This window comes from Cherax quadricarinatus, chromosome 55 (genome assembly GCF_038502225.1).
Source record: "Cherax quadricarinatus isolate ZL_2023a chromosome 55, ASM3850222v1, whole genome shotgun sequence".
NCBI classification, from domain to species: Eukaryota; Metazoa; Arthropoda; class Malacostraca; order Decapoda; family Parastacidae; genus Cherax; species Cherax quadricarinatus.
Window position 1 is genome coordinate 23,888,458 of NC_091346.1, and position 15,552 is coordinate 23,904,009.

Sequence of the window (15,552 nt, forward strand, 5' to 3'; positions counted from 1 at the left end):
TTGGATAAATACATGAGTGGATGTGGGTGGGTGTGAGTTGGACCTGATAGCTTGTGCTACCAGGTCGGTTGCCGTGTTCCTCCCTTAAGTCAATGTGACCTGACCTGACTAGGTTGGGTGCATTGGCTTAAGCCGGTAGGAGACTTGGACCTGCCTCGCATGGGCCAGTAGGCCTTCTGCAGTGTTCCTTCGTTCTTATGTTCTTATGTAACCACAGCCCAGCTGGTCAGGTACTGACTTGAAGTGTCTGTATAGCTCCCTCTTGAAGACAGCCAGGGATCTATTGGTAATCCCTCGTATGTATGCCTGGATCCTGACACTTATTGTAATAATTATTAACAGTAATAATTAGTAATTTACAGTAATGATAATTAACATAATTAAATTAACAGTAATAACTAATAATTAAAAAACTTACAAATATGTCTCTGTATATACAGTTTAGAAGTTAGTGCCCTTGACTGATGGTAAACATAGTCGACGATAACCTTCCAACCCAGTTGACCATCCAGGTTATTCAAACATTTTGCTTCCCAAATTTATCTATGATTATTTAGTCGACTTCACAGCACCCCATCCTTAACAGATTATACTGTATTTAATGTCAAGTTGAAATTGAGAACACACATTAACTTTATATAGAGGGTGCATTTTCATATACATTTTACCTGTATCAATTAGAAGGGAGGGAGGAGTTTGTCAGTCGGGAGAAATGGTAAAATATATCCAGACGCGGCTTTTTAAGGGTATCGTGCTCGGAGGAACTAGAGCTGCCCACCAAACAATGTGACTTGACTATGATGATGGGGATCTGGCTGCCTCAGGTGAACTTGTCTTAGTTTTCTTGTTTTTCGCTGTAACTTCTTGTTTATCTTTCCTGATAGTCTTAGTTTTCTTGTTTTTCGCTGCAACTTCTTGTTTATCTTTCCTGATAACACAAGCGGATTATATAGTGATATAACCAACAACAGTCCCGTCTCACTATGTTGCTTGAAGAGAATACTTTATTCCAGTTATTAACTCCGGAGGGTTAAAAATTCGGAATAACCCAAGTATTAGCGAAAAAAAAGAGCTGTTGGACTTTGTCCCTGCAGATGGAAAAATAAGGAGGAAATAATAAGAAAAGATCAGTTGACATTAATTTATTTAATAATTCTAACCTGAACAGTAAAAAAGACTAGCAAATGTCTCTTAGACACCCTGAGCGTCACAACTGTTTGGTGAGACATCAGTGAGATACTGTACGCATGTTCTTGTACAACCACCTGGAATCCTCTGGTGGGTAGTCCACCACAGGAGACTGGCCTTGATACTACAACTGTACGTATTTTAATAAAGACACATTACCCACGCTGGGACATCGGCCCCTTCTGGGGATAGACAGGCGAGTGAAGGCTGCCTCCTCTTAACTGCTCGGTGACTTGGGGCGGCAGGTGTAAGAGACTTTTTTTTTTTTTTTTATTCGCCGGTATTCTCCCGGCCCGGGTCTTTTCCAAGTAGTGGTGACCCGGCCTTGGCTCCCTATCTGGGGAGTGTCTCGAGACTTAAGTCTCCCATGGGAGGAGGTACAGTACCTCCTCATCTTTGGGACCAAGTGTCCCCAGGCCTAGCCACATTCCCCGCCCTCACAGGGCTCGTAGGGAGAAGCTAGGCCTCTGGTCTGCCATCTACCCCGCCTCAAAGGGGCTCGTGGGGATGGCAGTCTTATGAGCTGCAGATGGTAGCAAGCTCAGGCCTCTCTTGACCTTAAGTAAGAGACTTATTCGTTAAATAGTCGAGACTTTTCTCCACGTGTGGAGATGACACTTCAGTAAAGACAATAGTTAAGTAGTCAGATCACTATTTAAGTAGAAAAAATACGTGGTTGTGGACCTTGATTTTGTGTATAATCCATGGCCAGATTCATCAAAGGTAAGGTTTATACTAGGGATGGATGAGATGATACCAAGAGTTTTGCCGATATCGTTACTCAATTTTCGGCTGATACATAAGAACATAAGAAAGATGAAACACTGCAGCAGGCCTACTGGCCCATCCGAGGCAGGTCCAATTCTCCCACCGGGTTAAGCCAATGCCCTGACCTAATCAGGTCAGGTCACATTCACTTAAGGAAGGAACACGGCATCTGACCTAGTAGCACAAGCTAGTCAGGTCCAACTCGCACCCACCCACACCCACTCACGTATTTATCCAATCTATTTTTAAAGCTACACAAGGTCTTAGCTTCTTTGACGGTACTCGGGAGTTTGCTCTACTCATCTACAACTCTGTTACCGAACCAGTGCTTTCCTATATCCTTCCTGAATCTGATTTTTTTTCCAGTTTAAAACCATTGCTGCGAGTCCTGTCTCTGCTAGATATTTTTTAGCACACTATTTACATCCCCTTTATTAATTCCTGTTTTCCATTTATACACCTCAATCATATCCACCCTAATTCTACGCCTTTCTAGAGATTGTAGATTCAGGGTCCTCAGTCTGTCATCATAGGGAAGATTTTTGGTACATGGGATCAACTTTGTCATCCTCCTTTGTACGTTTTCCAGTGCATTTATATCCATTCTTTAATACGGTGACCAAAACTGCGCAGCATAATCTAAATGAGGCCTAACCAAAGACATATAGAGTTGAAGAACAACCTGAGGACTTCTATTATTTATACTTCTTGCTATGAAGCCAAGGATTCTGTTAGCTTTATTACGAACACTTATGCACTGGTGGCTTGGTTTCAGATTACTGCTAACCAGAACTCCTAAATCCTTTTCGCAATCCGCAGTATTAAGATCTACATTATTTAGTTTATATGTGGCGTGGTTATTTTCCTGTCCAACATTTAGAACTTTGCATTTGTCTATATTAAACTGCATCTGCCACTTCTCCGACCACTGCATCAGTCTATTCAAGTCATCCTGGAGTGCTCTAATGTCCTCATTAGAATGAATTGGACGGCCTATTCTGGTGTCATCAGCAAATTTGCTTATGTCGCTATTTATTCCCTTATCTATGTCCGATACTCTTGCTATTTTTTTATTTTATTTTTTAAAGTTATAATGATTATATTCAGTATATAAGGAAATGCTTATTTCACAATGGGTATTAAATAACACAGGAAGATTAAATAACTTAATTTCTCAGAAATGATGATGTCATTACTCACTACTTGACCCGTTGTGTTAGTTACTGGTTGTCAAAGGCATTTGATAGTATGTGTGTGGGGGGGAAGGGGGTAGAGGAGGAGCAGTGTAGTAGCAGCAGGCTGCGGCGGCGTAGTAGTATTAGTGTGGTTGTGGTCATGGTAGACTGCACCTACTGGCGTCTTCCAGCACCTGTAAGGCGTCAATGTCCTTCACGCACTTGCCCTTCTCGCCCAACACCTGCCTCTTTAACCTCCGGTTACCTGTGACATACCTGTGATCGCTTTTCAGGGTTTTTCTACCCTCTCAGCCCGGCCTGAGACCAGGCTTCATTAATGACTGCCTCAGCAATACTTGAACAGGATAAGCTCAACAGACGTGATAGGGCTCACTCTTCTGGATAAGGTTCGCTCCTCTTTAAGGAGGGTTGCCTTGATACTGATGAAGGGTTCTTGATCCAAGGAACTGAAGCAACTCCCTTTTGATTACCTCCCATTCCTCAGGAACAGCACGACCTTACGGTTTAGGGCTTTCTCGTGAATTTAATTATAATAAAGGTTAGCCATACTGGATAGGGAAGAATGTGGCGGTATTATGACTACCCTGAAGGCTAATTTGTTTGTCATTGTCATGGTGTGTGTTAGTTACCATTTGGTCCTAGGCACATGTCGATTAGACACTAGGCCTGTTGTATGCATGCATGTGTGTGTGTGTGTGTGTGTGTGTGTGTGTGTGTGTGTGTGTGTGTGTGTACTCGCCTAGTTCTCACCTAGTTGAGGTTGCGGGGGTCGAGTCCGAGCTCCTGGCCCCGCCTCTTCACTGATCGCTACTAGGTCACTCTCCCTGAGCCGTGAGCTTTATCATACCTCTGCTTAAAGCTATGTATGGATCCTGCCTCCACTACATCGCTTCCCAAACTATTCCACTTACTGACTACTCTGTGGCTGAAGAAATACTTCCTAACATCCCTGTGATTCATGTGTCTTCAGCTTCCAACTGTGTCCCCTTGTTACTGTGTCCAATCTCTGGAACATCCTGTCTTTGTCCACCTTGTCAATTCCTCTCAGTATTTTGTAAGTCGTTATCATGTCCCCCCTATCTCTCCTGTCCTCCAGTGTCGTCAGGTTGATTTCCCTTAACCTCTCCTCGTAGGACATACCTCTTAGCTCTGGGACTAGTCTTGTTGCAAACCTTTGCACTTTCTCTAGTTTCTTTACGTGCTTGGCTAGGTGTGGGTTCCAAACTGGTGCCGCATACTCCAATATGGGCCTAACGTACACGGTGTACAGGGTCCTGAATGATTCCTTATTAAGATGTCGGAATGCTGTTCTGAGGTTTGCTAGGCGCCCATATGCTGCAGCAGTTATTTGGTTGATGTGCGCTTCAGGAGATGTGCCTGGTGTGTGTGTGTGTGTGTGTGTGTGTGTGTGTGTGTGTACTCACCTATTTGTGGTTGCAGGGGTCGAGACTCAGCTTGTGTGTGTGTGTGTGTGTACTCGCCCATCTGTGGTTGCAGGGGTCGAGACTCAGCTCGTGTGTGTGTGTGTGTGTGTGTGTGTACTCACCTATTTGTGGTTGCAGGGGTCGAGACTCAGCTCGTGTACTCACCTATATGTGGTTGCAGGGGTCGGGTCATAGCTCCTGGCCCCGCCTATTCACTGGTCGATACTAATTCACTCTCTCCCTGCTCCATGATATTTGTCATACCTCTTCTTAAAGCTATTTATGGAACTTGCTTCCACTACTTCACTCTCCAGATTATTCCAGTTCCTGGCAACTCTAAGACTAAAGAAATACTTCCTAACATCCCTATGACTCATCTGGGTTTTCAGTTTCCAATTGTGTCCCCTTGTTTCTGTATCCCATCTCTGAAACATTCGATCCTTGTCCACCTTGTCAATGCCTCTTAGTATTTTATACGTTATTATCATGTCCCCTCTATCCCTCCTATCCTCTAGTGTCATCAGGTTGAGTTCCCTTAACCTCTCCTCATAAGGCATACCCCTCAGTTCCGGGACTAATCGTGTTGCAAATTTTTGCACTTTCTCCAATTTCGTGACGTGTTTGACTAAGTGAGGGTTCCATACTGGCGCTGCATATTCCAGTATAGGCCTTATGTACACTGTGTACAATGTCGTGAATGACTCCTTACTCAGATGTCTAAACGCCAATCTCAGGTTTGCCAATCTCCCATATGCTGCAGCAGTTATTTGATTGATGTGTGCCTCAGGGGACATGTTCGTTATAATGCTTACCCCAAGATCCTTCTCTTTAACTAACGTTTCCAGCTGTTGGTTTCCTAACCTGTACTCCGTCTGCTGTCTTTTGTGTCCTTCCCCAATCTTCATGACCTTACACTTACTGGGGTTAAACTCTTAGGAGCCATTTGTCGGACCATACTTGTAGTTTGTCCAGATCCCCTTGTAAGCTTAACTGATCCTCGCCCACTTGTATTCTCATCAGTTTCACATCATCAGCGAACAGTGACACTTCTGAATCTATTCCTTCCACCATGTCATTCACGTACACAAGAAACAGCACCGGGCCTACGACTGAACCTTGTGGACCCCACTCGACACATTCGCCCACTCCGACACTTCAGCACGTACCAACACACGTTGTTTCCTTCCTGTCAGGTATTCCCTGATCCATTTCAGTACTTTCCCCGTTATTCCTGCCTGCTCCTCTAATTTTTGCACCAGTCTCTTTTTGCAATCTAAAAAGATGCAATCTACCCATCCCTCTCTTCCTGTCTTCTGTTACCTTATCGTAGAACTCAAGTAAATTTGTGACAGGATTTCCCATCTCTGAAGCCGTGCTGACTGTCATGTATGAGCCCAATCTTTCCAGTGTGTTCCACTACTTTTCTCCTGATAATTTTTTCCATGACTTTACATACAAGTTAGTGACACTGGTCTGTAGTTTAATGCTGCCTGTCTGTCCCCTTTCTTAAAAATTGGAACTACATGTGCTGTCTTCCATGCCTCAGGCAACTGACCTGTTTCGATAGATTTACTGAAGATTGCTGCTAATGGCACACACAGTTCCTCTGATCCCTCTCTCAGTACCCATGGAGATATGTTATCTGGGCCCACCGCCTTTGAGGTATCGAGTTCATCTAGCAGCTTCTTCACCTCTACCTTGGTTATGTGTATTGTGTCCAGCGCCTGCTGGTGCACCCTACCTCCACAGTTTGCTGGAAGCATTCCTAACTCTATTGTGAATACTTCTCTAAATCTTTTGTTTAATTCATCACATACTTCTTGGTCATTCTTCGTGAGCTCCCCTCCTCCTTTCCTCAGCCTGATTACCTGGTCCTTGACTGTTGTTTTTCTCCTAATGTGACTGTATAACAACTTTGGTTCAGATTTGGCTTTAGATGCTATGTTGTTCTCGTATTGCCTCTGGGCCTCCCTCCTTATCCTTGCATATTCGTTTCTGGTTCTTCTGCTCAGCTCCTTGTTTTCTTGAGTCCTTTGCCTTCTATACCTTTTCCATGCTCTAGCACACTTGGCTTTGGCCTCTTTACACCTCCCATTAAACCATGGGCTCACTCTGGTCTTACCATTTTTTCTGTTGCCCTATGGTATGAACCTTTCCTCTGCCTCCCTGCACTTAGTGGTTACTATTTCCATCATTTCATTTACTGTCTTTCCATCTAGTTCTCTTTCCCACTGCACTTCATGCAGGAAACTTCTCATTCCTATGTAGTCCCTTTTTTTGAAGTTTGGTTTCTCTCTTTGTTCTCGTGCTGCTGCATTCTCCACTTTTAACTCTGCAAGATATTCAAAACTCAGGACATCATGATCACTAGCGCCAAGGGATCTTTCGTGGGTGATATCCCTTATGTCTGAACTATTCAAGGTAAATATGAGATCCAGCCTTGCTGCAACATCCTCTCCTCTCTCTCTGGTTGTATCCCTAACATGTTGATGCATGAAGTTCTCCAATACAGTCTCCAACATCTTAGCCCTCCATGTTTCTGGTCCCCCATGTGGCTCTAGGTTTTCCCAGTCAATCTCTTTATGATTGAAATCCCCCATTATAAGCAATTTTGTCCTACTCATATGAGTCCGCCTGGCCAATTCAGCTAGTGTATCCACCATTGCCCTATTGCGCACATCATACTCTTCTCTTGTTCTCTTGCTGTTAAGTGGTGGGTTATACATCACTGCTATCATCACCTTTGGACCACAAGTCTGAAGCGTTCCTACAATGAAGTCGTCTGTTTCCCTTCTTTCCATTCCTCCCATCTCCTCAAAACTCCACTGTTTTTTTTATGAGCAATGCTACTCCTCCCCCTCCTCTGTTCTCTCTGTCTTTCCTCATAATCTGATATCCAGGTAGAAAAATAGCATCTGTTATCATCCCTGTAAGTTTTGTCTCTGTTAGTGCTATGATGTCATGTGATGCATCAATGATGCTTTCTTGCCACTCTTCACTCTTATTTGTTATTCCATCTGCATTGGTGTACCATACCTTTAGCTTCCTTTCCATTACTGTATTTTGGGAGAGGGAAGAGGAGGGTACAGGCTGGGAGGGTGGGAGGCAGGGCACAATATTATGGGAGGCTGCTGTGATTGTGGCATTAGTGCTTGGGGGAGGGGGTAGCTATGGAGTGAGGTTCGTTTCTGTTTACTGTGTTTGGTTGATATGTGGTGGCAGGGGTTGAGAGGTTTCTGTAAGCATTTGTGTTTGATGTTCCCCCAAAGGCTGAGTTTTCCTGTCTGTCGTTGCCTGTCCTGTCTCTCTTTCCTTCCACTGGTTCTGTCTTGCTCTCATTTTCAGTTGTTCCCTTTCCTTTCGTGTTCTGTCTCGATTTAGGAACACTTTTTGATAATCTGGAGAGTCCTTTGACAGTGGTTTCTGTTGTAGTATCCTGTTCCTTACCACATCTGTCTTGAATGTCAATCTGATTGGTCGATTTTTTTCCCTCGAATACCCCCCAAGTCAGTGAAAATTTTCTACCTGAGAAATGTCCCTCTCTCCTGTTATTGCAATGATGTTCTTAATCTCTGTTTTCTCCCAATGCTTTCTTTCATTATATGTTTGCCTTTCAGCCTCCTGAAGCCCATGAATAATTATTGACCTCTCCCTCTCCTCTTCCCATTTCTTTTCCCTCTGTATCTCTGGATCTGATTTGAGCATCTCCTTTGCTGTTTCCCTAATCATCTCCCAGACACCATGATGGCCTGATATTACTGCTGCAAAAGACTGCCTAGATCCATCCCCTCCTTCAGTCCCCTCGCTGCCTGCTGATGTTCCCATTTCAGTCATCTTGCTCCTTTTGGACCTCATCTTTAGATCCTGCTTCAGCACATCCATTTCTTCCTCCAATCTCTGTATCTTTGCCTCAGCTACTACAGCTCATGATTCCCACTTCTTGCTCTCTGCAGATATTTGCTCTAGCATGTTATTGCAAAGCTCGTTTAACCTTTTCTCCCATTGTTCCATTTTGTTCTTGAGCCTTTCTACCCATTCTTCCTTTTCCGACCAGCCATCATCAGTTCCCTTGCCTTTACGTTCTCCCTTTTGAGAGCCCATTTTGTTTTTATCCTGTTGGGATGTTCTAGCTGCTTCAGCTTATCGTAAAAATGTGTGTGGTGGGGGGGATTTATGAGCTAATGTGTTAGGTTAGGTTTGTGTGTGTGTGTGTGTGTGTGTACTCACCTAGTTGAGGTTGTGGGGGTCGAGTCCGAGCTCCTGGCCCCGCCTCTTCACTGATCGCCACTAGGCCACTCTCCCTGAACCGTGAGCTTTATCATACCTCTGCTTGAAGCTATGTATGGATCCTGCCTCCACTACATCGCTTCCCAAACTATTCCACTTACTGACTACTCTGTGGCTGAAGAAATACTTCCTAACATCCCTGTGATTCATCTGTGTCTTCAACTTCCAACTGTGTCCCCTTGTTACTGTGTCCAATCTCTGGAACATCCTGTCTTTGTCCAAATTGTCAATTCCTCTCAGTATTTTGTATGTCGTTATCATGTCCCCCCTATCTCTCCTGTCCTCCAGTGTCGTCAGGTTGATTTCCCTTAACCTCTCCTCGTAGGACATACCTCTTAGCTCTGGGACTAGTCTTGTTGCAAACCTTTGCACTTTCTCTAGTTTCTTTACGTGCTTGGCTAGGTGTGGGTTCCAAACTGGTGCCGCATACTCCAATATGGGCCTAACGTACACGGTGTACAGGGTCCTGAACGATTCCTTATTAAGATGTCGGAATGCTGTTCTGAGGTTTGCTAGGCGCCCATATGCTGCAGCAGTTATTTGGTTGATGTGCGCTTCAGGAGATGTGCCTGGTGTTATACTCACCCCAAGATCTTTTTCCTTGAGTGAGGTTTGTAGTCTCTGGCCCCCTAGACTGTACTCCGTCTGCAGTCTTCTTTGCCCTTCCCCAATCTTCATGACTTTGCACTTGGTGGGATTGAACTCCAGGAGCCAATTGCTGGACCAGGTCTGCAGCCTTTCCAGCTCCCTTTGTAGTTCTGCCTGATCTTCGATCGAGTGAATTCTTCTCATCAACTTCATGTCATCTGCAAACAGGGACACCTCAGAGTCTATTCCTTCCGTCATGTCGTTCACAAATACCAGAAACAGCACTGGTCCTAGGACTGACCCCTGTGGGACCCCGCTGGTCACAGGTGCCCACTCTGACACCTCGCCACGTACCATGACTCGCTGCTGTCTTCCTGACAAGTATTCCCTGATCCATTGTAGTGCCTTCCCTGTTATCCCTGCTTGGTCCTCCAGTTTTTGCACCAATCTCGTGTAGAACTGTCAAACGCCTTCTTGCAGTCCAAGAATATGCAATCCACCCACCCCTCTCTCTTGTCTTACTGCTGTCACCATGTCATAGAACTCCAGTAGGTTTGTGACATAGGATTTCCCGTCCCTGAAACCATGTTGGCTGCTGTTGATGAGATCATTCCTTTCTAGGTGTTCCACCACTCTTCTCCTGATAGACTTCTCCATGATTTTGCATACTATACATGTCAGTGAAACTGGTCTGTAGTTTAATGCTTCATGTCTGTCTCCGTTTTTAAAGATTGGGACTACATTTGCTGTCTTCCATGCCTCAGACAATCTCCCTGTTTCGATAGATGTATTGAATATTGTTGTTAGGGGTACACATAGCGCCTCTGCTCCCTCTCTCAATACCCATAGGGAGATGTTATCTGGCCCCATTGCCTTTGAGGTATCTAGCTCACTCAGAAGCCTCTTCACTTCTTCCTCGGTTGTGTGCACTGTGTCCAGCACATGGTGGTGTGTGAGTGTGTGTATGTGTGTATGTATATATGTGTATGTGTATGTATGTGTATGTATGTGTGTATGTGTATGTATGTGTGTGTATGTGTATATGTGCGTGCTACTCTTTTGAAGATTATAAAAAATTTTCACAATCAATTCCTTATTAATATACACTAGTATATACTATATAATATTTACTGTGTACACTTGTGTTTGTGTGAGTGTGTTTACTAGCTTGTCGTACTTTGAAAAAGAGGGGGGGGGGCACGTTAACACACTACTGTTATTGTTCTTGATTCACCGGTACTCTCCCGGCCTGGATCTTTGTTGTTCTTGGTTCACCGGTACTCTCCCGGCCCGGATCTTTGCACACTAGGCTACGTTACTTTTTTGAAGATTGTAGGATTATTTCTTACTTAATTCCTTATTAATATATACTAATATTTATTATAATAATTACTGGTGAACACGTGTGCTTGTATGTGCGTACTTGTTTACTAACTTGTCGCTGTCGGGGGGGGGGGGCATTAGGCTACACAACTCTTCTGAAGATATTTAGATAATTTACTAAATATTATCAGGGTTACCACTATCTATCTCCTGGCACTCAAAGTTAGGAAGAGAGTGATGGTATAGCATACAACCAGCAGGGCGAGGAGACACAAAGACTTTAGACACTAACCAAAATTAACCACACATAGGCAAGTGATGTCGTCTGCACAACAATGGAGGTTCCTGCTGGTCGGCTGCTATCAACTCCTTCTCTTTTGTAACTCCTGAGGAACTTTATCATGCATTCAAGTTTTTATTTTCTTTTTCTTTTAAGACTTGGTATTCACTCTTTTTTCTTTAGTACAGTATTATGGTCATAACAAAACTGATGATATTAACTACATTCACAACACCAACAGCTGGGGATTGACTCCCCTCAAGGGAGGTTCCTTGACGGTAGTGAGGGGCTCTTGATCTAGGGAATTGGATCTGTGCTCCAGTTCCCTGAATTGAGCCTGAATACCTTCCATCTCCCCACATGCACTGTATAATCCTACGGGTTTAGTGCTCCCCCATAATTATAATAATAATAATGGGGATTGACTAATTTTTTCTTACTTTCAGTATTTACTTAATCACTCGTTTATGACCTTATCACTACACTGCTGCTATAACCGACCAATATCTGTATTTATTAATATTTCAGATCACACCGTTAACCCAATTAACTGTGTTTGGATATTTTGTGCCAACACTGCAGCCAGCAACGTCATCAGCTGACTGCTACCCTCCCTCACCCTTACAATTTAAATTGTAAAATTCTTGATCTTATCACATTATTCGCACTCTTGAAAGCTGTTATACTCTTGTAGGTATGTTCACTGATTCACTCACGTACGATGACCGCTAATAATATCTTAGGACAGCCACTAGAACGCTAAATCCTGGGAGCACTATTTAGCGATACTGCTTCACGTGTGTGTGTGTGTGTGTGTGTGTGTGTGTGTGTGTGTGTGTGTGTGTGTGTGTGTGTGTACTCACCTATTTGTACTCACCTATTTGTGGTTGCAGGGGTCGATTCACAGCTCCTGGCCCCGCCTCTTCGCTGATTGCTACTAGGTCCTCTCTCTCCCTGCCCCATGAGCTCTATCATACCTCGCCTTAAAACTATGTATGGTTCCTGCCTCTACCACATCACCTTCTAGGCTATTCCATGGCCTGACTACTCTATGACTGAAGAAATACTTCCTAACATCCCTTTGATTCATCTGAGTCTTCAACTTCCAATTGTGACCTCTTGTGTCTGTGTCCCATCTCTGGAACATCCCGTCTTTGTCCACCTCGTCTATTCCGCGCAGTATTTTATATGTCGTTATCATGTCTCCCCTGACCCTCCTGGCCTCCAGTGTCGTCAGGCCGATTTCCCTCAACCTTTCTTCATAGGACAATCCCCGTAGCTCTGGGACTAGTCTTGTTGCAAACCTTTGCACTTCCTCTAATTTCTTGACGTGCTTGACTAGGTGTGGATTCCAAACTGGTGCTGCATACTCCAGTATGGGCCTGACGTAGATGGTATACAGAGTCTTAAACGAATCCTTACTGAGGTAACGGAACGCTATCCGTAGGTTTGCCAGGCGCCCGTATGTGTGTGTGTGTGTGTATGTGTGTATGTGTGTGTGTGTGTGTGTGTATGTGTGTATGTGTGTGTATCTGCGTATGCGTGCACGCACTCGCGCGTGCGAAATTGGAGAAATTATAAGCAAAATTTGTCACTTTTGCATGGAGGAAAGTGCTGCTGGCAACTTTTACAAGTTCAGAATAGTAAGTCAGGTAGTGAGTAGACTTGGGACAACACCCTATTAAATTAATAGTCTCTAAGACTCCACCGTTCCTTAGATCAAACCTGAGTTCCTCCCGTTCTCCACATGGTGTGTCGCCCTTACGGGTTTAACGCTTCATAACAAGCCAAAGTGGTGACGTTACTTGCTATTCTGAATGATTGCATAGGGAATATTCCGAAATTTGTGCCGGGGAATATTCCCTACTTGTGCAGGGAAATAGTTACCACTTTTTCAAGGAGATCCCCTCAGTGGAGGTGCTTGATGCCTACGAGAGGCTCTTGATCCAAGGATCTAGAATTGTACTACCTTGGATCTAGCCCGAATGCTTCTGTTTTCCCAAGAGCTATGTGACCCTTACATGTTTAGCGCTTCATTCTGATTAAAATAGAATCTTCACTAGTACAGAAATATTTTGGTGTTCAGGGAAATATTCCCCGCTTGTTTAAGGAAATATTTTCCTTGTGCTCAGGGAAAATATTTACCACTTTTTATTGGTAATATTTACCACATGTTCATATAAGTGTTTATTTTTAACGCGGAGCAATATTCATAATACAAATATATAACTACGTCCTCACTACCCTCGCCAAGTGCCAGGTCAACCAAACTGTGGTAGCTACGTGGCTTGTGTGTGTAATGGCCCATGACTTCTGGTATTTCAGATAGTATGTCTCTTTTATTTCAAATAGTATCTGTCTCTTTTATTTCAAATAGTATCTGTCTCTTTTATTTCAAATAGTATCTGTCTCTTTTATTTCAAATAGTATCTGTCTCTTTTATTTCAAATAGTATCTGTCTCTTTTATTTCAAATAGTATCTTTTTTATTTCAAATAGTATCTGTCTCTTTTATTTCAAATAGTATGTCTCTCTTATTTCAAATAGTATCTGTCTCTTTTATTTCAAATAGTATCTGTCTCTTTTATTTCAAATAGTATGTCTCTTTTATTTCAAGTAATGTCTGTCTGTCTCTTGACTATCTAGTCCACCAAGTATTTTCTACTTGATAACAACATCCCCCTTTTGATCTTCTCTTCTGGGGTTGTTAGGATCATCTTCAGTTTCTTCTCGTAGTCAACTTCCTTAATTCTGATAGTTTTCTTTACTTGTTTGATCTTACTCCAAGACGGACTAACATACGAGTATTTCGTATATAGAGCCTTAAAGAATTCTTGCTAAAGTTTTTGGAAGCATTTGCTGCTCAGATATTTGAACCCATCTGTACATATTGTTACTTGCTTTTTCAAGATTTTATATATATATATATATATATATATATATATATATATATATATATATATATATATATATATATATATATATATATATTCATACATTACATGCATACATACACGAAAGTGCTCCAACACCCGTACGTTCTTTAGCTTCCTTCGTGGGCGATAAATCGTCTCTTTAACTGTAATTTTCATGTCATCTTCGTGAAAATGTTATGCATACCTCTGTGTGTGTGTGTGTGTGTGTGTGTGTGTGTGTGTGTGTGTGTGTGTGTGTGTGTGTGTGTGTGTGTGTGTGTGTGTGTGTAAAAGTGTGTGAAATTACTCATTTCCAGTTACAAGAAAATAGACTCGTGGCGCTGTCTCCAGTGTTTGGTGACTTATTTTTATAGTTTTTTTGTGGTTGAAGCACCAACTACTGTACCTCCTCTTGAATATCATTCATGCAGTCTGCCACACAGTCTGTAAAGCATGTATGTACTGTTGCAGTGATGAGTGGACGTGTATGTACTTAGTATTGCAATGTTCAATGGATGTATGTTACTAGTGCAAGGATGAAAAGAAATGTGTGTACTAGTGGAATGACGAATGGATGTATGTTACTGTTAGAGTTATGAATAGATGTATGCTACAATTGCAGTGATGAATGTATGTGTGTGCTGTTGCAGTGATGAATAAATGAAAGCTTGAAATATATTTTAAGAAATCCTATCAGCAAGTAATTCATATTGTCCTAGTAAAACGAAATCACCAGTATCTAATTGAAGCCGCGAATGCCCACTCACTTGTTGGCGTTTGCCATACCATGGTGAATGAACTCTTTGAGAGTTGGAAATAAATGGTATGGAAATAAATGGTATAAAATACCGACACAATGGAAATATAAACACATATGCAGTATAATGTGATCCTTTATTGACTACGTTTCGCCCACACAGTGGGCTTTTTCAAGTCACAAACAGAACTACCTGGGGTGGAAGGAACGTTCCTTCCACCCCAGGTAGTTCTGTTTGTGACTTGAAAAAACCCACTGTGTGGGCGAAACGTAGTCAATAAAGGATCACATTATACTGCATATGTGTTTATATTTCCATTTCCTCTTTGAGAGTTAACGATACGATATCACCCATATGGATAGCTATATTTGTATGTCGGAATCATGTCACCACTGTGAGTTCCATACTGGTGCTGCAGACTCAAGGATAAGCTTGAAATATGCCGTGAATAGTGTCGTAAGTGACTCCTTGTTGATCTTGCAGTACGCTAACCTTAGATTCCAGCTTCGCGTTTGTTGGTGTAGTCATTCAGTTGATCATATTTTTGGCAACTACAGGTGTACCACATGGACAGTGGATGCATACATGACTACCTATCAACTAAATTCATTGTAACGATGGATAAATATTATAATTGCTTTGCATATGTATGTTTTTCCATGAAATTCAAATTTTAATAATTATCACAGTTCGTATCACAAGCAATATAAATATTTGGGAGTTGCACAAGAAGAGAAAAATATAGACTGCTTTACTTGTATGTTTGATTGGTGTATTTTTAATTATTAAATAACCATATACTGTAAGCATAAAAATTATTAGAATA